Source organism: Macrotis lagotis, chromosome 2, assembly GCF_037893015.1.
Source record: "Macrotis lagotis isolate mMagLag1 chromosome 2, bilby.v1.9.chrom.fasta, whole genome shotgun sequence".
Classification (NCBI taxonomy): Eukaryota; Metazoa; Chordata; class Mammalia; order Peramelemorphia; family Peramelidae; genus Macrotis; species Macrotis lagotis.
This window is the reverse complement of record NC_133659.1, coordinates 48,560,451-48,583,234: the sequence shown is the minus strand read 5'-3', so window position 1 is coordinate 48,583,234 and position 22,784 is coordinate 48,560,451.

The window sequence follows — 22,784 nt, the reverse complement described above, 5'->3', positions numbered from 1 at the left end:
CAAAAGAAATAGACACAAAAAAAGAATCTGAAGAATCATTTCATATTTAGTGTTATGTTTAGATTTAATGGAATTTCCTTTTTCCAAAACAATGAGTATTTTTTTTCCTATCAGTTTCATTTGTAGATTTCCTGCTCTGTGTGTGTATTTTAATAGTTAACAAAGATCAAATAATTATGTGATCAACCATATTTATTCTTTTTTAATGTGTTTTGTTTTTCTTTTACTTTCATAGCCTGGAGCTATCACAATGACATAATTTTTCATGAGTTTCCTAAAGCTAACCAAGGTCAAACTGGGTCAGTAATAAATTAGAGAACTACAAGAAAAAAATGTTTTTCAAGACGTAATTTTGATTATTCCATCGCAAGATCTTCCATCCCTCCTCCCCATTAAGTCCGTTCAGAGCATGTCACAAAAAAGTTACTAAACACTTAATTTTGCTACCTCTTAGATGGAATTTAGGACTGCCTGTAAGAATAAAAGTAATAATTCAAATTTAAATGCATTAAGGTATCCAGGCCACTTGATACAAAATGTCACTGTAACTTATAGTCACTAAGGATGCACTGGTATAGAATGGTAGCAAAATGAAAAAAAAAAATTCTGCATGTTTTAATCCTAACAAGCAGCAATAATATATCCACATTTATAAAAGTTATGGGAGGTCAGTGTAGACAGCACTCAAATAATGTATGATTTTAACAAATTCCTCCTTAAGTTCTAGCCAAGAAGATCTTAAGCACAGCATTGTTGACATGCTGGCTGTTTCAATATTGATTTAATTCCAGTTGGCATCCCATTTGAGCCATCTAGTCTATTTAAAAGGTAATCCACATCTTGGGATCCATCATCCCATTGTGGCTGTGATATGCTATAAAAATTAAAGCATTTTATGTATCCAAGGACAGTCAGTGCTGGTGGGAAAACAAAAATAAATATTATCTTCTTACTATCTGCATAATTCAATTTCTAAGGCTGTCCTGGTTAAAAGGGGGAAAAAATAAATTTGGTTTATTCTGTATTCTCTGCAACCTCCCCCCCCAACTTAAACTGCTTTTTGACCTTTGTGTTGTTACACCCTTTATTAGATGAAGAAGGGTCTTCATCTTACAAACACCTCTCACCTGTACACCACTTTTGGAAATGTAGAAAATTTTTTCTGATGGATTACTTGAATATGTATTGTCAACCCAAATGCTTAGACCAATTGAGTATTATGTACTCCAAATGGAATTGAAAGATAGTTTTCTCTGATGTTACAGTTTTCATAAAACATTTATTGTGTGTCTGTATAGGGCAAAAATGCAATTAAAATACCTAAGGACCAAAACCAGAAAGTTTTTGAACATTGTGAACTCAGCGTCGGAAAAATGGGTTATTTTAGCAGTGGTTTGTGGGCTGTTCCCAATGACTTGATCTACTTTTGCAAATGAAAAGCAGTTTTTTCTTAAACTACATTTGACCTTCCCTCCTCCACATCTGCCCTTTTTACATTTAGGAAAAATTACTTCCTGTATGTCTTTTGTTTAACATTTCAGTTGTTGAGCATGAGATGTTGCTCAGGTTCAAAGTCTGAACATTTTCCTAAATCAGCTCACAAAAAACCAAAATCTACTCTCTTTTTCCTTGCTATTCATATTTTTATTCTAAAGTCTGTGCTCTAGATGTTTTGTAATTATGACTAGACCAAGAACAAGATAACAAAATGTTATCCTGGATCCAATACATTTCCTTTTTCCTTGCTGCCTTTGCATTAACCTCAACATTAACTTTGGAAGTTACTGGCATATGGGGCACAGGTCATCAGACCGGAGAGCCTGAAGAAGTCCGTCTGAATGCATGTTGGCCAGAAGGCCACACGACTGCTTGGAGTCAGCCAGTTAGCAGTGGAGGGCTGGGAGTACCCCCAGTTGGATGTACATTGGTCTTGACAGTGTCTCCTTGCATTAGAGTTGGAAAATGATTAGCCAGGGAAGAAGGAGCGAGTGTGCAGATTACTTCCTGACAGGTCCAATCGTGATGCAGATTGGCTGGCAGGAGAATAATTTTTGCACTCTCATCATGGTTCTTTCTCAGGAGAGTGGAGGCAAAAATGATGTATTGTCAGTGCCCATCCTCCACAATGTTTATGCATGCCATTCCTTGCCCAGTGTCTTGACTTGGGGCTTATCACTAGTGTATTCCAAAAATATTGTGGAACTAATGTGAAATCTTGGAATTTTTCCAAGTTCATTTGAAGGCACTTTGGCCCCTCTTTCATGGTCTGAGTAACATCTCTCTGTCATCCTCCATTAATAATCTGCTGCAAGGGCACTATGTAATTAGGCTAATTAAATGTGCTCTAAGCATTTTCCCTCTGAATATTGGCCATAGACTGCTCCTCATCTTCTAATAAGGCTTCTCTGGGGCCTTCAACCTTTTTACTTACAGCATTGCCATTTACCAGGCTTTATAGTTTTAGAGAAACATGAAGCCTTAGGGCTAGAAGAAAATTCAACTAGTTCCAAGGATTTTATTTTTTTTAAGAGGATTGCGGCTCAGAAAAGTGAAGGGACTTACTCAAGGTCATTCTGTTGCCTAGGATTAGAATCCAGTGATCTTGCCTCCTAGTCCTCCATAGAATGGAAACTCCATGAGGAGGCACTGTTTCAGTTTGACTTTGTTTACTCTAGGACTAGCCTTGCATAGAATAGACATTCAATAAATATTTGTTGAATTAAAGTAAAATTTTCACCAACATTGAACTAGATGGGCTTGTAGTTGGTGCATTTTTCAATATTATCTAGAGGGCAGGGACTTTCCTTTTGGTCTTTTGTATTCCCTTTGTATAGCAAAGCATGGCAGCTAACGGATCCTCCATAAATGGTGCCTTATTGATTGGTAGATTTCAGCATCCTCTGTCAGATGGCACCATCATTTTTGGTGATTGAACATTGCTTACAATAAAAAAAAAATGAAATTGAAGGAGGAATTTCTTTTGTGAACTTGCAAGTCTTCTTTATTAATAACTGATGAAATGAAATGAGAGACAGTACAATTCACAGATTTATGCAGTCTTACTTAGATTTCCAGTTTAATAATGTCATTGAAGTTAATTATTATATAACTTAGGTGATGTGAGAATTTTATATATCCATATCCATTTATCTATAGATATTGAGGCTGTAAAGCTCGAGTGAGATTCATATCTATATCTATATTTGGATGAATCTCATTGAAGCCACAAGGATGAAATCACAATTTTAAAGCTGAAAGGAATCTTTACAATAACCTAGTTTCAACCATCTGGTTTTACAGATGATAAAACAGGTGAAGTCCCATTTAAGATGGAGAAAATGTGGGTACTCACCATCAGAAAACAGTATTTGGTCATTTAATAGCCAACAATTATTGGAGCACCTGCCTCTGTATCCCTCTGGTGCATATATTCACTTCTTTCCCCCAGTCTTATAGATAATAAGTGGCATATTGGGAAATGAAGCTTGCTATTTGGACTCGTAATCCCCAATGTATTTTATTGCATCATATGTATTGCCTTTATATCCCATAAACCAAGCCACACAAGTGTCAGCACAGATTAAAGGTGTGGTCAGGACTGAGCCATTTCTAATGGGTCTTCTGAAACATTTCACCAAAGAAACAGATGATTTATTGATAATGGCTTCCTTTGAGATGTAGCAAGAGTGAGTGAGCGAGTGAATAAAGTTCTCAAATTTAAGTGTGTAAATGTTTGAATTTCATCTCAGGCCCTTGCAAGTGGTGGGATCTGAATGAAGGTCTTCCAACTCCAATCCATCCTCCACTCAGCCAAGAAAATAATTTTTGTTTTAGGTTTTCGCAAGGCAAATGGGGTTAAGAGGCTTGCCCAAGGCCACACAGCTAGATAATTATTAAGTGTCTGAGACCAGATTTGAACCCAGGTACTCCTGACTCCAGGGCTGGTGCTTTATCCACTGTGCCACCTAGCCACCCCTGAAAGTAAGTTTTTAAAAAGGTTTTTCTGATAATGCCACCCCCTACTGAGCTCCAGGGGCTAATCATTGGCAGAATTAAATAAAAGATGCTCTTTTTGGTATCTAGAGCTCTTTATAAAACCAGCCCCTTCCTTCTTTTTCACTCTTATCACCTTTTAATCATCTGCATATATATATACAAGACTGCAATACTGATCTTGCAATTCCTCAAACATGACCATAGACTCTGCAACTTTGCATTTGTCCTCCATAATGGGATTTATACATTATCTCTTCTTTGCCTCTTGACTTTCCTGACTTCTTTCCAGTCTCCACTCTAATATTATCTTCAGTAGGGGACCTTTCCTAGTCTAATCCATACACTTCCTCAACTAGTGCCTTCCCTTCTCCGATTTAACTTCCAAATACTCTGAAATTATCTCACATTTACCTTACATGTCTACCAGAGTGCAACCATCTTGAGGAGAGGGATTTAGTGGTGCTGGTGGTGGTGGTTTATTGGTTCTACCTTTATATCTTCAGTGCTTAGCACTTAATAAGTTATGTGAATCCAGACTGGAAAATGAGAACAAACAAACCACTATTGCATGTGACTTTTGACCTATGATCCAGGTTTTATATACATAAGTTGTCTCCCTAGTAGAAGGTAAAATTCTTGAGATCAATAATCATTTCATTTTTTCTTTTCCTTCCTTCCTTCCCTTCCCTTTCCTTTCTTTTTCTTTCTATTTTCCTTTCTATTGCTTTCTTTCTCATCTTTGTATTCATTAGTGAATCCAAAGAAAAAGTCAAAAATTTGAGAAAGAGAAGAGCACTTTTTTCCTCAGGGAATTGGAACAGGTAATATGGGAGATCTGGTGTCTGATCTCAACTTTGAATGAAATTAATGATCCTGAAATTCAAAGAAAAGGGAAGTGTGCCTTCTAGGCACCCTGTGTAGCTTGGACAAATGCATTAGAGACAAGAAATGGAATGCTGAGTTGGGGGGCAGCTACTAATCTGCTTTGTCTGGAATATTGTATGAAGTGAAATGTAGTGAAATAAGACCGGAAAAATAGATTGGAACCAGATTATGAAGTGTCTTAAATGCTAAGCTAGCACATTTGTATTTTAACCTAGAGGCAATAAGGGAACCACTAAAGGTCTAGGAGGCTAAGGAGTGTTCATACTTTTGCTTAAGGAAAAGTATTTTGACAACCGTTTGAAGGATGAATTGTGGAGAGTAGATACTGGAGGCTGTAAAACCCAATTAGAAGTATAGCTTAAAATGCAGGTGAAGGGTGGTGAGCATTTGAACTTGTATGAACTCACCTGAAGCCCAGGTGTGGGATGGCAATATATCAGAGAGAAGAAAAAAATCAGTTGCAAGAAATATTGTTAAGGAAGATTACACAGGAGTTTGAATCAGACTGGTGCTAGGGGCTTGGGGGAATGGATGGATGGCGGAGAGGCAGAATCAAAGTTAACTGCAAGGTTTTAAGCAAAGGTGACAAAGGATGGTAGCAACAGCAATAGAAAAAAGGAAAGTGAGGATGAAGGAAGAAAGATGATCAGTTCAGAATGTGCTGAATTTCAAGTGCCAGTGAAACATCCAGGTAGAACTGTCCAGAAGGCATTTGGAGATACAGGAGTCTTAAACATGAAACATCTATTAGGCACCTTTTTATGAGTCTTACACTGTGTTAAGTGCTGAAGATATAAAGACAAAAGTTTAATGGATTCTGTTTTCACTAAAGCCAGTTGGATAGTCTCTAGCCTTAAAAAGTTTGAGGAGGAAGAATATGTAGATATATGAATATCTATCTACAAGACTGCAAAGAACCCTTAGAAGGTAAGGCACTGGAAGAAGGGGAGAACCAGGAAAGGTCTCCCACTGTAAATGACTTATAAACTGAGTCCTGAAGGAAACCCAAGAACCCAGGAGTGATAGATGAGGGAAAAGAGCATTCCTTATTTGGGACAAAGTTAGTGCTCAGGCATCAAAATGGGAAACAGCTTCCATGAGTGATGTTCATACTGTACCATAGAGTATGAAAAGAAGTGGAAGTATGGGAAAGATAAGGAGAGGTCAGCTTAAGAGGGGCTTTAAAAGCCTAGAAGAAAACCACTGACCTTTATTGAGTAAAGGAATAACATGGCCAAATTTATGATTTAGAAAAATCACATAGACAACTCAGAGGAGTAGTTTAGAGGGACTTCCAGCAAGGATACTAATCAGCAGGCTATTGCAATAGAACAGAAAGGAAGTGATGGGAACCTGAACCAGGAGATGACTATGTGAGTAGAGAGGAAACATAAAAGGGACCTTATAAAGGAAGAAATGACAAAATTTAATGATGTATTGAAGATGTGGGGCAAGAAAAAGTGAGGAATCAACAATGGCATCAAAGTTGTTAACCTAAATGGAAAGATGGTGGCATTGTCAATAGTCCCAATGCAATGGGGATCAGGAGAAATGGTCTTGGAACAAATCACTATCCTTGTTCTTTTAAATTTAGTGTTCTGTGAACTATTAAAGGTAGATAAAATAACTGTTTTATAATTGAATAAAATTTAATAGGATGTCAACCCATCCTGGGTATATTCCTAGGATGAAAGCAATTCCAGTAACAAGAAATTAAATATTTTGCATTTGATCCTCACAATAAGTTTATAGCACTTTAATTGTCTCTATTTTTAAAGATAAGGAAATTAAGTGATTAGCTCAGGGTCAATGAGCTAGTGAGTATCTACCAACATGAGACAACTACCACAGTAGAAGATGAGGCAATGGGGAAAATATACTTCATCTTTTTCCAATCTGATTTTGATTTCTTCTGTTAAGTCTACATTTCTAAAAGTGGCTGTGGGTGGTTGTTGCTTCCACATAACTTGTAGTCCAAAAATATTTCATATGGCAGTATATAGGAAAAATATTGCTCTTAAATTTTCCTGGACCAATGTTATTTCCAGTTGATTTAGACCACATTTCCTATTGTGATGATGCCCTGGATGTTAAAGAGTTTATTTAATGAATTCTCAAAATATCTTGAGGATTGGGTTTGTAGTATTTGTGGGAATTTGTGTTGGCTATTTTATTACTGGTGTTCAGCTCTAGCCACCAGGCCATGTCTTACTAGGCTCCTGTAGGATGTTTTACACAATGTTAAACATTGCCTTGCACAATCTTTATGGATCAACAAACCCAGTCTTCTTTAATTTCTAGTGATGGTTACCTGATCCTGAATCATGGATGCCTCTCCATTTCTATAAACACATATATTGTCAACTCATTGTTATTATTATTATTATAACAGCTCCCCCCTCCACTTTTCTTTTTCTTACATTTTTAAGGGGTTGAAGCTCACTTTCTTCTTACAGGCCATAAGCTAACTCTGAACTCCTGAGTGGGTAACGATGGTTGTGTGTCAAAATAAAACAAACTCTACGTAACTGGAATCTAACTGAGCTTGACTCACTGTCTCCAATTTGAACTTCCTGTAACTAAGAATGAGCTAGTAACCAGGTAACATGAACTGCCATGATACATAGTGCAGGGTAAAAATCAATTTAACAGCTGCCAACTTCTGATGTACCAAAGATCAAAGAATGGAGGCATCAAATATAACATCCTTGTGGGAGTAGGGTGGTTCCTTCCACCATAGGCTTACAATCTTCTGGTTCTTTCCTCATGATAATTATAAGGTTGGAGTTTATAGTCCAATTAACATGATGCACATTTTGCAAATGAAGAAGATCTGACCCTCTTGCTCATGTTCATGTTAATATGAGATATGATTCTAGGTCTCCTGAATCTGATGTAAGAGGTAGATCATGATATCAGTAACTTTATAGATCCCTTCAAAGCCTTGCAGACAGTGGACAGGTAGAAGGAAGGAAGCAAGGAAAACAAGAAAAGAAAGAAGGGGGGGAAGGAAGGAAGAAAGCAAAGGAGGAAGAAAGACAGGCTGAATGAAATTCTTTCCAAGGATATTTTCAGAGTGAGGGAATTATATAATCATATGCAGTATTGATGAGTGTATTTCAAACAAATTCCTTAGGCACTATCAGTACTTTGAGAGCAGGTTGGCCTGCCCTGCCTCAAGGTGAGACAGTGTTCCATGCTGCTCCTCGTTACAGTGGTCGTGTTCTAATTACATGCCTCCTTGATTATTGTTCTGCAGATTGATTAGCACCATATTCAAGGCATTTGTAGATCATAGTTCCTGGACACTTCAGTGTGTTAGTAAATCAAGTATGATTTATCCCCTGAATTATTGGTTAGGGACTGCTTCTTTTTTTAATGCATGTTCTCTCTAGCTTATCATTTTAATTAGCACTTGCTACCAGTTCACACTGGGAATGGCGATGATTGTCACTCGGCACTGATGCGGAGCCCCAGCTTGTAATGCTGCTTTGACTTTTGAATTCACATCCTAATGTCAATTTCTGTTGTACTGTTTGGGGAAAATGCTGAATTAAAGGGATAGTGCTCCAGTCAGTTGAACTAGGCGACAAAGATAACCCAGTTTCTTCTAATCTGATTTAACCTGGCTTCCCCCTTTCTTTCATTCTAAAAAATGAGTACTAGCTAGGGAGATGTTTTCACATCCACTTTATTTCCCAGTGTGTCCTTTTCCCCTCCCCAAGAACCATATCTTATATCAAATAATAAAAAAAGAGAAAACAGAACAGTGTTGAAAAGCATCAAAAATCTGATCACAGATGGATACTTCCAACTCATGCTCTCATTTTTACAAAGAAAGGTCTCTTGGCCAAATTGGTGCATCCATGTATATATACTTATGTGGACAAACACAGAGAGAGAGAGAGAGAGAGAGAGAGAAATACTCAGAGAAAAGGATGTTCTTTGAAGTGATCAATGAGATCCAATGGGAGAAGACTTACTCCCATCTCTAAGAAAGGACCCAGCCCCATATAGAGCAGCAGATAGTTGTGAGTATGAAAATTCTTCTGTGAGTTCATCCTATTTCCTGTCCCTCAGAATCAGAACTAGTCAACAAATCAACTTTTCAGATAATTCAATTGTAAACAAGAGAGAGACTTTAAGGCCACTTGCTTCTTGGGAGAGATTTTAGGTCATTGGCTGGTGGTGAGAGAGAGACCCTTGTTACTGCTAAGGATATCATCTCCAGGGAAAGGAATAAGGAAGGGTTGATACTCAGCCAGGGAAAAGCCAGCCTGCTGTGCAGTAGTACAGTGTTACGTGTTGGGGGAAGGGTTCCATCTGGTAGCTCCCTATTTTAACCATTCTTGATAATGAGGCACTAAACTCCTCTGTTTCGGCCTGCTGATAACATATATGAGTTGTCAACACCCTATAAAATTTGACACCTGGGGCAAAGTCTTGATTGCCTCACCTTGGTTATGGCTCTGCTATGTTTCCTTAAAGAGGAAATGGAAGCAAATTGTTCTAATAGTGTAGAAAACACTTTCTTCACTCACACTATCCCAAACTCTTCCTTTCTCCCACTCAGTCTTGAAATTTGATAGACTAGAAAGACATTGGTTCTGGAGTGATAAGATTTGAGTTCTAACTCTACTTCTAATATTGTGTCACCTTGGTCAAGTCATTAAAAAGTCTCTGACCTCAGTTTCCTCATTTGCAAAATGAAAAGTTTGGAATAGATGATCTTGAGAGTCCCTTTCCATCCTAAATCTATGAACTAGTAGCCCTCTTTTCCTTTGCATCAAGGGAGATAAGCAGAGAGCCAAACCTGTCTGTCATATTCCCCAAGTTTCCCCAGGTATTTTTCTCTCTCTTGGCTGCTGTAAATGGATGTGTGTGGGGAAAAGAAATAATAAACTTAGTCTGTGAGTATATGGGAGCATAAATATCTGCAAGAGAAGCCCGACTTGGTGCTCTTATTACTCTATTTCCCCCCAAGATAATATTTTATTGTTTCTTGAAAGGCCCTGGGATCTTGAACACAGTGATTATATCCCCAAATCCTCAAGTAGACATTTTCCCCTGTGAAATACAATAGACCTACCCATCTCCGACAAGATTTAGGTTCAAATTTAATCACTCCTTCTCTGAAATTCAAATGGAATCTAATTATTCTCATCCTGACTCTCACAGAGTAAGGCTCATACAGTACCACCGACAGCAGAAATGCAAGGAGGTGAGGAGAGGAAATGAAGAGCTGGGAGGGATTTGATAGAAATTGGGAAGCTGTAGAAAAGTAATATGTTTCAGCAAGGTCATCCTCTTTGTTTCTTTGAAGGGACATTTGAACCTTAAAATACAAGCATCTGGTAACAAAAATAGGGACAATTCACAGGTCCAATTCCTCATTGCTCATGAAATTCTGGGGTCTCTGGTTTATCAAAATTTGCTGGGAGAGATTTACTTGTGTGAAATGGAAATAGGTACAGCAATGGAATGAGTTCTCCTTGAGGATTTTGTTTGTTTGTTTGCTTGTTTTGTTCACCCATTAAACATAGAGGGGCACTGTTTCATTCCAAAAATTGAATTGGATGGTCAGGAAACCATTAAAAAAATTGTTCTAAGTTGATGTTCTTGTAGACAAGGGACATTTTTTCCTCTAGTACAAGACCATTCCATGGTCTAATAGGTGCTTTTGTTCCCTTGACATCTTGTTACCAGCTATTTCCACATTTGTATGGAAGTAACTTTTTTGTTTTTGCTTTTTTACTTAATCTTTAAACTTAGACTTCACCTTACTTAGTCAATCCATGTTCAGTAAGTGCCAGGTACTGTGTTAAGCATTGAGGATGCAAAGAAGATAAAGAAAGATGTTCCAGTGTCTGCCCTCAAGGAACTTATAATTTCATGGAGGGATGGGAATCAAACACAAAATAAAACTGAAAAACTATGGGTGGGAGTTGAGGAGTATGGTGAGAAAATAAAAGAATTCTAAACTAAGTGCAGCCAAGTAAATGAAATGGTATCTGATGCTTAGAATTAGGAGGAATCTTAGAACTCACTTGACTACTCTCAGGGAAAGAACACACAACTTGGAGTCCCAAAAAGTACAGCATCACAGAATTTGGGAACTGGTCTAAGTGACCATCTAGTCTTACTCCATTATAACATATCCATTGTTTCTCTAGGCAAGTCATTCCGCCTTTGAACAACTTCCATTTTTAGAAAGAATTTTATTTTGTCTACCCCAAATCGACGATTAATAGGAGGTGCAGTGGACAAAGTCCTAGGTCTTGAGTCAAGAAGAACTGAATTCTTTTTTTTTTTTTTGTAAGGCAACGGGGTTAAGTGGCTCGCCCAAGGGGAAGAACTGAATTCATATCTGACTTTGTTTAATTCCTAGATGATAATACTGACCATGTCATTCAACCTCTATTTGCCTCAGCTTCTCAACTGTACAATTACGATCTTAAAAGCCCTCACTTCTTGGGGTGTTATGAAGGATGGAATGAGTTCAAATGTATAAAGTTTTTAGGATAGTGTCTGATATTCATAAGTAAGGACTTAATAAATATCTGTTCCTTGCCCTGCTTCACCCTCTCCTTCAACCCCTTGCAGGTTTCACTGATGTTGTTTTTGCCTTTTGGAGTCAAACAGAACAAATATGATCCCTATGCCACATGACAATCCCCAAAACACATGTTGATGGTTATAATGTCAAAACTGGCTCATCTCTGCATAAGATATGCCCATTTCCTTCAAATGACTCTAATATGGCTTGAACTCAAAATCTTTTCAGCATCCTGGTCATCCCTCCTTTAACACTCACCAGCTTATCAATGGACTTCCTACATGATGGTGTCCAGAACAGACCACAAAACTCCACATGAACACCTTTTGGATTGCCTCCAGCTGCCTTTCAGACTTCTTAGACTGATTGTCCAGTAGACATCTAACACTCAGCATTTATTATCTTTCTTCTATACCTCCCACCTTCCTTTCACTGGGGAGGACAACACTACCCCCTAGTTCCTCAGCCTCACATCTAGGAGGCCTCCTGGACCCTTCACTATCTTACACCTCCATATCCAAGCTGTTGCCAAGACTGTTGATTTCAACTTTTCAACATCTCTTTTCTACCTCCCCTTTTGATCTCTGACACTACCTCCGACTACCATCCTGGTGCAGCCCCTTATCCCCTCATGCCTTGATTAATGCAACAATTGGAATTGTTTCATTACCTGTCTTTAGAATTTCATTCTGAGGAATCTCTCATCTGTCCTGGGCATTTTTTGATCTAAGCATTCCAACCTTCTCTTTACAGAGGAGCCTTTGAAATCTACGTGTGTGTGTGAATATGTGATTATATGTATATATTTGAATCCCAAGTAGATACATTGAGTTGGTACCATTCAGCAGACTTCGGCATTGATTTGCTCTTTCTGCGATCACGTTGTTTGTCCTTCATTTTAGAAGAGGACCAATGACATCATGGTGTTGGGGTCAGGGTATAGAATATTTGTCTGTAGTTATGTTACATAAGACTGCATGGGGGCAGCTGGGTGGCACAGTGGATAGAGCACCGGCCCTGGAGTCAAGAGCACCTGAGTTCAAATACAGTCTCAGACACTTAATAATTACCTAGCTGTGTGGCCTTGGGCAAGCCACTTAACCCCATTTGCCTTGCAAAAAAAAAAAAAACCTAAAAAAAAAAAATTGCATGGAATAAGGGCTGAAGTCTAAAAGAGCTGGCTTCAAAATAGATGTGTGACTCTGACAAGTCTCTGTACCTCTCAGTGTAAAGTGTCCAAGCTACTATCAGAGGCCACAACTTATAGATGATTTGATTTGTATTAGGTGAAAATGTTTCAACTCTAGAATTTCCCTATATTGGCATAATCACAGATCTGGATGCTTCTGAGAAATGACAAAATAACATCAATTTAGTTTTTACAATACAGTTGATTCATTGTTTGCTACCTTGTAAACTAAAAAAGCAGTTGATTAATTGATGATTTCTTTCCCCCCCCCCCCCAAGCTGATAGACACCCAATGTACACTTGGCTCTTGTGTCCTATTCCAGGAGATGATGCAATTACACAGGATATGATTTGAAATTCAGAGGTTTAATCTCTTAGAAAATTTGATTTCAAAGGGAAAGTATATTCCTCTGAATAGGGAAGAAACAGCTAAGACAATTCCAAGGTGAGCGCAGATGATGCACATTCCACTGGTTTGGCTAGCAGGACTGTGGGTGTACAGCAACACCATTTTGGATTAATATTATGGGAAAAGTGGTAGGACTGCATTCCAGGAGGCAGATCATTCATACACAATTGGCCGCGAATTCTGAAATGCTTGGCTTGTCCAAGACATTAACTTTGACTTGCAAGTTTTTAATTTGTTTATTCAGGTTTGTACAAGTGTGTCTAATACCTGGGGCTCCCCAGCACATGAAAAATGAAGCCAAACAAGCTCAAATAGTGGCTGAAGAACAAAGAGACTTCAAGCCATTCAGATCGACTAGGAGCAAGATACATTTTGTGAGAAACAAAACAAATTCACTGGCATGACCTCCCAAGCCATTAAGGCTGGACATCCCAAGTTGGAGGTCTTTTACTAAGTGTTCTTTCTCCTATTCACAATAACAAGTTTAGAAGAATTAACTGGAAGAGAGGGTAAGTGTCATAGTTTAAGAAAATATCAATACTACAAACTCTCCAAAAACTGAAATGATATTATTTGTGGCTGATAAAAATTGGCTTTGGCAGTGTTCCAAATGCATTCAGACTTACTTTCTCATGTTGTGTGGCCAAGGCTTTCTTCCAGCTCTCCTAAGCTATATTGTATCCTGAAGTTTTGATTTTTTTCCATCATCTCTTCCCATGACACTTTTATTAGTACTTTATCCAATTTCTGTCCCTTTAAATTTTTGGGGATCCAGTCTCCACCCCACACCCTCAATTCTGTGCTATTGTATATTTATCACCTCAGATCTAGAATCTTCTCCATTGGAAACATTGTGATTTAAAAGTAGAAGTTAGAGGTCCTGAATTCAAATCTCAATTCTTGTGGTCTTAGGTAAATCACTTTACTTCTGGGCCTAATTTTTTTTAACCTTTAAATGAGGAGAATGGACTAAGTGGCATCTAAAGTTCTAAATCTATGACTCTGTGGTGGTATTTATGAAATATTTTCAGGAACTTTCTCAAAGATTAATTTCATTTCCTTTGCAAAACCTTCTATGAAGATGAAAGGTGACAATTCTCTTCCTTAGAGAATCACAATATTTAGAGTTTGGAGTTAGAAGAGACTTCAGTGACCATGTAATCTATTCCATACATGAAACATAATCTCCATTGTTCTGTATCTAACAAGGATTCCCTGATTGAAGACCTCCATGGAGAGAAAATGCATCCCCTTTGGAGGCAACCCAGACTACTTCTGGATAGTACTATTCGATAGAACTTTATTTCTAACACCAAAGCTAAACACACCATTACTTCCAAAATTTGAAAACAGCTGTGAAATTCTTCTTGAGTCTTCCTTTTCTCTCTTTCTTTTTTCCTCTCTCTCTTTCCCTTTAGCTTTCTCTTTTTCTTTCCCTTTCTCTCCTCCCTTTAACTTTCTCTTTTCTTCCCTTTTCTCTTTCCCTTTTACTTTTTATTTTCCTTTTCTTTCTTTCCTCTTTTACTTTTATTTTCACTTTTCTCTTTCCTTTCCCTTTTACTTTTCTCTCACTTTCTCTTTCCTTTTTCTTTCACTCATTCCCTTTTCTTTTTCTTTCCCTTTCTCCTTTCTTTTCCCTTTAACTGTCTTTTCTCTTTCTCTTTTTCTTTGTTTTCTTTTTTCTCAATCTCTTTCCCTTTTGCTTTTCCTCTCTCTATTTAACTTTCTCTTTTTCTTTTGCTTTCTCTCTTCCCTTTAACTTTCTCTTTTCCTTCCCTTTTCTCTTTCCCTTTTACTTTTTATTTTCTTTTTCTCTCCTGTTTTCCTTTTATTTTCTCTTTCTCTATTTCATTTCTTTCTCTTTTCTCTCTTTCCCTTTCCCTTTTACTCTTTCCTTTTTCTTTCACTCATTCCCCTTTTCTTTTTCTTTCCCTTTCTCCTTTCTCTTTCCCTTTAACTGTCTTTCCCTTTTTCTTTCTGCTTTCTTTTTTTCTCAATCTCTTTCCCTTTTGCTGTTTTCCATTCTCTCCCTTTCCCTTCCTTTCTTTTTCCTTTTATTTCCTTTTCTCTCATTTCCCTTTCCCCTTCTCTATTTCTTCCAGATAGTTACAAGACATGTTGTTTGTTCATTCCTCAAATACCAAACTAAGCATATATTTTATGTTATTAATATATCAATATGATACAATATGATAAATATTTATTAAAAGCCTCCTGCTTAAAGAATACCATTCTAAAGAACAAGGGTGATACAAAGGTTAAATTAAAATGAAATAAAACAAAACCAAAAAACTTCCGTCAAAAAGCTTGCAGTTGGGGGAGGCTAGGTGACATAGTGGATAAAGTACCGGCCCTGGAGTCAGGAGTACCTGGGTTCAAATCCGGTCTCTGACACTTATTAATTACCTAGCTGTGTGGCCTTGGGCAAGCCACTTTAACCCCATTGCCTTGCAAAAACCTAAAAGAAAAAAAGTTTACAGTCTAGGCATAGACTTAGGCTTCCTAGTTGATTGAACAAATTTGTGTAGACTGTGCTATTACTGCATGCTTTGTTTCTTGGACATGTAATAGGAAAAAGGCAGACAAAAGTGCACTGAATTTAGAGGTAGGAGAATTAATTGTCTTTTTGACTCCCTGGTTTCTTCACTGTTGACTTTGATCAAAGCACTTAACATCTCTAAGACTGACTTTACTCATTTGTAAAGGGATTAAAACCTGATTTGAATTTTTGAATTGAGTCTATTCAAACCTATCAATTCAGGCTGGCATAGTGGTTTGAATACTTATTTGTGGTGAGAAGACTTGAGTTCAAACTTCTCCTGTGATACTTATTAGCCTTTTGGTCAGGACTCTAAGACTCCTCCAAATGTCTTAGGACTTAAATATTAATTTATTGTAGACAGGGGCTGTTTTCCCTTTTGTATTTTTATTCTTAGTCATCATGAATATTATAGGTTCTTAATAAATGCTTAAAGGTTATTTGATGGATTATAATATGTATTTAATGGAAAGAAGCTCCCCATGCTGGCAACATCCCAGATCTTTGCTGTGGTGTGATACATCATTGAGCATAGTACCCCAGACAAAAGGGATACCCCCTTTAAGAATTCTGTTTGGGAGTAGAACTTCACATTAGAGATGCTCAGGCTCTCATTAGATAAAGTTATTGGGTTTCTAAAAATAGAATCATAGATTTTAGGGTTAGAAGAGACCAGTGAGACCATGTAATCCAATACCCTCATTTTCTAAATTAAGAAAGTGAGACCCAGTGAGGTTTTTGACTTACCCAAGGTCACAAAAGTAGTAACTGACATAAGGAAAGATTCAATTAGATTCTCTGACTCCCAAGCCTTTGGTCTTTCCATGGCATCTTCCCCAGTAGCAGGATACTGCTGACACATTTTAGGAAGCATAAAGTGATTCATAGTTTATCTAAAACCATTCCACAACAATGTGGGTTCTATGGAAATTCTATCATATCAAATATAATTATTGTCTAACTCTGTCTTCATTTTCAAAACTTTGAGAGCACGAGAAGTTTGGAGCATAAATTGAAGATGTGGCATGGGCTCTACAATTTCCTACTAGGGTAGACATCTGTGACTTAGGGCAAGAGATGATACAAAGTGAATACAAGCATCCCATTTGACACATGAAGCCACACGTGGAAAATCTTTCTTCTCCTCCCAATGGGAAAAACACCAGGGGACATTCACATGAAAGCTTCTATCCAGATCTTGGCTAGAGATGTCTCTCTTCTTCTTTCTCCCATATCGGAGCCATCTTTGCTTCATTAGCTAATCACAGAGCAAATTCTGTTCCGCTTCCATGCACTATATCTTTGAGCCTTGCAAGTAAAGCTAATGCTCACTGCTTAATCACTTTTCTCTCAACAGGTAGGGAATAATAAAACAGTTGGAAAAATGACAAAATTGAATGCGCCATATTTGGCATGGAGAACTCTAATGAAGTCTTAGTTTTGCGTTTCATAGATTTCTGTATCACAAATGTAAATGGTTGAGACCCTCATACTCTTGATCCAGGTTGTAGACTTGGATGATTCCCATTTGAAGGTCAGACAGTCTGACAAGGAGATGGCAGAGAGAGAATCAGAGAGCAGAAAGTATGGACCAATATTATTTGTTGATTGCCCAGTGACCTGAGACTGAGATGATTGAAAAAAATAATAAATATGGCTTTCCTGTACATAGTGCTTTACAGTTACAAAGTATTGTCATGTATGTTATTTTTTCACAATAGGCATGTGATGTGAGTTGGATATCACAAATATTATTATTTCCATGTGAAAGATGAAGAAAATGAGTTTCTGAAAAGTAAATTGATTACCCAAGACCATGTGGTTAGGATGAGTCAAAAGAGGAATTGACCGTATCTTTAATACTTAAAAAATTGTTATCTTTTTTTATGTTTTTATGACCCTAACTTTTTTCCATATAGCCCTCTATGCAACCTGTCCTTGAGACTCATGCATTGTAACAAAAAAAAAATAACAAAAGGAAAGAAAAAAAGCAATTTGCCAAAATAATCAATGTTATCAAAAAGAAGTCTGACATTTTATATAGTGATCCACATGCATAGACCCTCTACCTTTATAAGGTTTTGCTCATTACCATTTCACAGCATTTAGTTTCTATTTCATTTTTGTTGTTCTTTCCTTTTATGTTGTTTTGTAACAATGTGTGTATAAAGTGCTACTTTCTTATTTTGAAATTTTTTATTTATGAAAAAAGGGAGGAAATCCATGATATGCATGAGAACCCCAGAGAAAGTGACCCCTCAATATTTGGACAGGAACATAGATAGTTCTTTGAAAATCTGAAAGAAGGTAAAGATGACTGGAGTTAGTTGTTTCCTAGAAATTCATTACATTTGACTATTTCGTAAACTTTGAGACTGATATCTCAAAACCCTCCATCTTCCTCAGGTTTCTCAGTTGTGAAATGGGAATCAAAATGGCATATCTGTAAAGCACTTAGCACAGTAGGCATGTAAAAAAAGATTTGTTCCCTTCCCTATCCCTTATCCAAGCCGTTGATAAATATGTTCGTTTGTTCCTTTCCATTCATTTTGTCCATTAACTTGAACTTACAAAAGGCCAGTTGCTATTCTTTTACTATTTCAGTTTCTTGCTAGCTATTTTGTTCTGTCCTTTACAGTTCAAAGATTATTATCCTTTGCATAGAAATCAAAAGCAAAATAAAGTTAAGCAACTATAACTCCTCCCATTTTTATGGTGCCATCAACTCTGAGAAAAAGTTCAATCCTTTCCTTTCCTTGATTCTGCCTTTCTTTTCCCAAAACGATTTGGAAAAAAACAAACCCAGATTTAAAATTTTACTTCATTCTCTCTGTTGGTCTTAGTTTACTTTGAGTTTTACTCTTTGAGATTCCATTCTCATGGGGGCATGCCACACTTTTTAAAATTTCTCCTTTGTCATTTACAGGTTTGATTTCATATTCTGTCTTTTTAGAAATCTAAGACAGAAGATTTTTTTGAAAGTTTCCAAATCTTGGTTAGATAGCTTAACCTAGAGATTTTGAGTCCGTGGAATTTCATCTATCTTTCTATTGAGCCTTCAGAAATCTGTTCTCCAAAACTCTAGGAGTATTGAATTGGGAGGACAATATCAATGAATATTGAGTGGATAAATGACTATGAATATAGCCTATATATATGTGTGTGTGTGTGTGTGTGTGTGTGTGTGTGTGTGTGTGTGTGTATGTATCTCTTGATTGAAAATGTTCTTTCCCATTTGTCAATATTTAACTTAAAAATTAGTTACTTGGGAACAAAATTCATCACAGTTCTATGAGTCTTGGTATTGACTGATTGAGCCCAAAGAAGATCTACATTCTATCAAATGGAAAAATGATTAAAAGAAATACTACACAAAAAAGGCAATAGAGATATAGGGGAAGATGTATGATTCGATGCAAAGGGATGTAAAGATAATTAGGAAAACAATGAACATGTAGCAATGACCCCCTGCTTCTCTTACTCTGAGATGAGGCTGGTTTGCTCACCATATACACCCATGTTGGCAGACTGAAGAGATTCCTCAAATAGGATGCCCTCAAATAGGGTCAAATAGGAACTGCTAAAATTCACTTTCAGTAGAGGTACTATATATCTACTAATCTCAATGAATATTTCCGAAATTTCCACTGGTGTTTCCCTTTTAAACAATTTAGCCAAGATGATATTGTTACTTCTTTCTTCTTTCTTCTTTCTTCTCTTCCTCTTTCTTCTTCTTCTTCTTCTTCTTCTTCTTCTTCTTCTTCTTCTCCTTCTTTCTTCTCCTCCTCTTCTTCTTCTTTCTTCTCTTTCTTCTTCTTCTTCTTCCTTCTCCTCCTCTTTCTTCTTCTTCTTCTTCTTCTTCTTCTTCTTCTTCTTCTTCTCCTCCTCCTTCTTTCTTCTTCTCTTTCTCCTCTTCCTCCTACTTTCTTCTTCTTCTTTCTTCTCTTTTTATTCATTTATTTTTTGGTGTGTCTTTTAATTTTTATTATTTTTTATTAAATTTTATTTTTAATTATATGCAAGAGATAGTTTTCAGCTTTCATCCTTTTTCAAGCTTTTAAGTTCCACATTTTTTCTACCACCCTCTCTTCTCTCTCCCCTCCCCATCTCAGTGAGTAATCCGATATCCCTACATTGGACATGTACAGTCATGCTTAGCATATTTCCATGTAAGTCATATTGTCAAAGAAGAATTGGTCTGTTTTGGTTCTTGTCCTTCATCATCGAAGAAGACCAAAAGGCCATCACTAAAAGAAAAAAAAAACTTAAGATAAAACATAAAAGAAAATTTTGAAATTATGAACATACCTAAAAAGAATTTAGTTTGCTTTGGTCTGCATTCAGACACTATAGTTTTTACCTCTGGTTGTGGATGGCATTTTTCATCAAAAGTCTTTTAGTACTATCCTTGAAAACTGAACTATTGAGAGCAGCTGCATCAGGTGATCATCACACAATGTTGCTGATAATGTGTACAATGTTCTCCAGGTTCTGCTCACTTCAGACACTATGAACTCTATAAACATTTACTAAAAAAAAGAAGGTAAAAACAGGAAGAATAAGTCCACATTTAAACCTGAATTACTCTTCCACTAATGTACACAGGGTTCAAGGGGGAGGAGTGGAAATCATATTATAGAAACCTAGAAGGGAGAAATATAGGTAGGAAAAATCACAATTCTCAACTATGATTTTTGATGTCCTAAATCTCTTTAAACACCTCTCTGTTCCATGTATCATCTGTGGGCATGACCTCTCCTCTTCTGAGTTTTTCAACACTGTAGTTTTGGAACCATTTTTCTTGCTGCTCTTTCATTCAGGTCATTAAAGTCATGGGATGCTCTAATAGTGAAAAATGTCGACTTTAAACCTGGCTTCTGCAAGGCTATTCACAACTTTTCTGGGTTCTAAAACAACATAAATTCTCTCAACATGCTAGTACCCCTAATTTAAGAATCTACCAAACTATTGAAGTCTGCTCACTAAAATCTTGGCATAAAATCTTTTCTCCTCTTAAGAGGGAGCTTGGGGCAGCTGGGTGGCATTGTGAATAAGAGCATTGATTCTGGAGACAGGAGGGCCTGAGTCAGAATTCAGTCTCAGTCACTTCTCACTTACTATTTGTGATCCTGGGCAAATCACTTAACTCCAATTGACTTGCCAAAAAAACAAAGGAAAGAAGGAAGGAAGGGAGGAAGGGAGGAAGGGAGGAAGGAAGAGATAGTAAGACTTTGGGGTGGCTAGGTGGTTCAGTGGATACAGCACCAGCCTTGGAGCCAGGAGTACCTGAGTTCAAATCTGGCCTCAGATACTTAATAATTATCTAGCTGTGTGGCCTTGGGCAAGCCACTTAACCCCCATTTGCCTTCCAAAAATCTTAAAAAAAAAAAAAAGAGATAGTAGGGCTTGGCATCAGAAATATGTGGGTTTGAATCCCACCTCAGCATTTACCATCTGTGTGACCCTAGGCAAGTCACTAATGTCTCTAGGCCTCAGTTAACTCATCTATAAAATTAGAATATTAGGCTTTGTAAAGTCCATTCTTAGAGGGCTAGACAATAGATCACCAGAAGATTTGCAGTTTTTAGTGGATTTTGATCTCAACATGAATGATAGGGTATAATATTATAGCAAAAAAAGAATGATTTTGTTGAGTTTTTTGAATGGCATAACATTAAGCACTGGGAAGATATAGTCTCTTCGTACACTGACATAGTCAGATAATATCTAGAGAACCAGAAGTAGCTCGGGGTACCACAGTTTAGGATGCACGCTCACAAGTTGGCAAATGCCTGGATAAAGGCAGCTTGGATAATCAACAGCTTGGGGAACATGTCATATGAAGACGAGTTAAAGGAACTTCCTGTGTTTCATGAGATAAAAAGAGAAGATTGGAAGTGGGAAGGGAGTGGCATCTCATAGAGGTGTTTAAGTCATTGAATAGTTTTCACATGAATGAGAAATTACATATTGTGTTCTTTGCCATAGAATGACAGAATCAGGATCAGTAGGCAGAAATGACAAAGGCAATTTAAAACTCTCCAATAAATAAACAGAGCTGTTAAAAACAATGGAACGGATTGGTTTGGGTAGTCATGAGCTTTTTCTCACTAGAGGTCCTCAAACTGAATAACTAGTTGCCATAGAGAGGTTTACCATAAAGAGGTTACCATAGAGAGAATTTTTGCTCAGTCGCCAAGTTGGTCTTGCTGACCTCTTAGGTCTTTTACAACTTAAGATTTTTGTCATCAAAGATAAATTGTATGTGTGTATACACTGGAAAGATCACTGATCTTTGAGATCAGAGACCTAGGTTTGTATTCTGCTTCTGATAAACATAAATTGTGGGACCCTGGGAGAGTCACTTATCTCTGTGAGCCTCATTTTCTTCTCCTTACCTTGGATATCCATTATAGGGAAAGTATATCTATCTATCTATCTATCTATCTATCTATCTATCTATCTATCTATCTATCTATCTATCTATCTATCTATACCTTTAAAAAAATCTTGCGAATTTAAGTCAAAATTTATTATTCCAGTGTATTTGCTGTAGACTTTTCATCTTGTACCTAATTGCTGTGGATTCCATAAGTTTGAAGAAGATGGTGTGTTTTTTATAAGAACATATTTTTAAAAGTTTCATAGCAAATTTTTTGAAGAATTCAAATTATAGGATCAAATTTATCCTTAATAACTTTCTCATGTAGTAAAGAGAAGCAGAATTGTTAACTCTCACAAAACTTGCACAAAAGTTAACTAACTGGATTAAAGTCATAATTTGAAGAATGATCTGAAATTAGAAACTTATTCTTCAAAATCTTAGTGCTCTTTCTATTAAACTGTGCTATATTTCAAGTTATCTTGTTTTGATGAATCTTGTTACAGAATTAAGTTTTCACCAGAGAGTAAGAGGGTTAAGAAATGCACCTATAAATATAAATACACACACACATATGTAACTATAAATATACACATATATGTAACTGCTATTCTGGGACTTCCTCTTATATCTGATTCACTGGAATAACCCCAATGTTCCATGATGGCAAGGACCCTCTTGCTCTTAGATCTTGAAAAACAGTTGGACTAAGAGTAGTCCAACCATGTTATGTGAGTGAGTGATGTGTCTGGAGAATTACTGATACAATTGTTAGTGAATAAGTAAAATTCAGTTTTCCTTAACAACTATTTACTTTTCATAGAAAAT